This window comes from Penaeus vannamei, chromosome 21, assembly GCF_042767895.1.
Source record: "Penaeus vannamei isolate JL-2024 chromosome 21, ASM4276789v1, whole genome shotgun sequence".
Taxonomy (NCBI): Eukaryota; Metazoa; Arthropoda; class Malacostraca; order Decapoda; family Penaeidae; genus Penaeus; species Penaeus vannamei.
This window is the reverse complement of record NC_091569.1, coordinates 33,584,262-33,586,761: the sequence shown is the minus strand read 5'-3', so window position 1 is coordinate 33,586,761 and position 2,500 is coordinate 33,584,262. Positions and strand designations below refer to the sequence as shown.

At 33.4% G+C, this 2,500-nt stretch overlaps 1 pseudogene; it reads right to left on the bottom strand.

The window, feature by feature from the left end:
* Positions 1-1,463: 1,463 nt before the first annotated feature.
* The window catches only part of LOC138865578 (uncharacterized), a 1,839-nt pseudogene continuing 802 nt past the window's right edge, over positions 1,464-2,500 (bottom strand).

Here is a 2,500-nt window from a genome sequence, read left to right as displayed (position 1 = left end):
CAAAAAAAGAAATGACAGGCAACTCTGAAGAGTCTGAAGTATTTTGATTCCCCAAGTCACTTTGACATTAAAAAAAAAATAATAAAAAAAAAAAAAAAACATGGAATATGAGTTTTAAAAATATAAACAAATATTCAAACACAATTATCATCTCAATTTACTAAATAAATAAATCAACACAGAAGGAGAGCTGTGCAAATGCAAAGACGGAATATCAAAAATCCTATCAAATAATAATAAAAGACAAGGCCCACACGGAGCAGGGAAAAGGGGATGGCCACAGAGGAAAAGTACGAATCCGATTTCTCAAAAGTCACACCAAATATTCATGTGATAAATGGCGCGCATTTCCACTCCCATTTCTTTTAGGCGATGAAAAGGAATACAAGATCGACATCCATCTCAAATTGCGGAATACATTGTAAAGTGTTGACACGACGGAAAATCTGAGAAAGAAACAGACCATTTTATGATTTGTGTAATACGAATAATAATGATAGCGAATTGGTATTGATTATTAACAATACTAATGAGGGTGATTATAGTTATCAAACTGATGGTGGTGATAATCATAGTAACAATAAGAATAATAAGAATATTAAAATAAAATGATAATAAAAATAATAAAAATAGCTTTCATAATGATACTAGTTACCAATATTATGAAGATAGAAAAAATAACAATATCATTGATTGCATCATTACTAGTAATAAAGATGCAAGGAACACTCGACATTGCTCCTGCCATTGCTATTGGCAATCGTAATGAACCTGCTTTTATTAATGATGGTTATCTAAGAGAAGGAATGTAGTGAAAGTAATGCACTAATTATTATCAACATTATGTGTTATTGCCATTTAAGTAGGAGATAGGACGTAGGACAATATAAAAGATTAAATAGAAATTAACGATAAAATGCTACTACTAATGATGACAGTCGTTTCTATCTTTATTATTAATAATGACTGATAAGAAATACGAAAACTTCAATAACACGAGAGAAAATAAGTAATCAGATCCAGCAAAAACAAGATGAAGATATATATCAGAGAATTTGATCAAACCACGACGTTAATGGTTTGCTCAAGGTACTTCATGTTATATTGACCTTGGGCTTGATATCAAGTTACACAGCAATAGTGACCCGATGCTGCAACAATATTCGTATCAGATCTAAAGATTGGATTGGATCTTATATTCAGATCTTAAAATTGGAATCGGATCTTATATTCAGATCTTAAGATTGGAATCGGATCTTATATTCAGATCTTAAGATTGGAATTGGATCTTATATTCAGATCTTAAGATTGGAATCGGATCTTATATTCAGATCTTAAAATTGGAATCGGATCTTATATTCAGATCTTAAAATTGGAATCGGATCTTATATTCAGATCTTAAGACTGGAATCGGATCTTATATTCAAACACCGAAACGCATCTCGATAGATGAATATTTAGGGTTAACACAGATTAGAGGCTTTATTAGTCTTGTGGTTCAGTGAAGGTGATATTGGCGTTTCTGACCCTGTGTGTGACCGGACAGCTGACGACGGGTCTGAATACGAAATTATGATTGGATGTTAGTGGGTGTGGATGTGTTGGTGTTTGTGTTTACGGCTGTGTGTGGGCTTGTTTATTTGTGTGTGTGTGATTGTTTGTGTAGGCTTGTGTGTGTGTGTGTGTGTGTGTGTGTGTGTGTGTGTGTATGTGTGTGTGTGTGTGTGTGTGTCTTTAAAATATAACACACACACACACACACACACACACACACACACACACACACACACACACACACACACACACACACACACACACACACATCGATGTTACCTTGGGAATATGTGAATAATGCAGAAAAGATTAGCACTGTGCCGATGACAATACTAATGTTTCATACGTCAAATGATTAGTAGTTAATGAATAATTCATTCCTCTCACAGAGCAGCACCGCTTTGATAACTGAGTGTATAAATCAGACTTCTGCCGGGTTTGATTAGCTTTTCAATAAAGCATATATACCAGCATACACCAGCATATCATTTTTGTGTTGATAAGGGGATGTATCTGCATATTACTTTTATTATCTATATATATCATTTCACTGCATTGTATTTTAGCGTCATATACGTTTGTCTGTTATTTATACACAGATCGCCAATACAAACAGGCCAGTATACCAGATTTTTTTTTTTTTTTTTTTTTGTATATTGCTTCATTTTGATTAATTACATGCATTTCGTCTGGAGCAATATTCTTTTTCTTTTTCTTTCTTTTTTTTGCCATATTATTACCACGCCTCCTCTAGGAATTTGTTCTTCCCTCTACGCTCCCTTTGCGTCTATGAATGAAATTCTCTATCAAGTTTTAAAGCAAATTGAAATATGTTCTTGATCACATAATTATTGAACTTCTCAGTATTTGTCCATGGTCTCATTAAGAGGATAACAAATATAATTAGAGAAACTCCTGTTTTTTTTTCCCTAGGGCTCACGCTCTC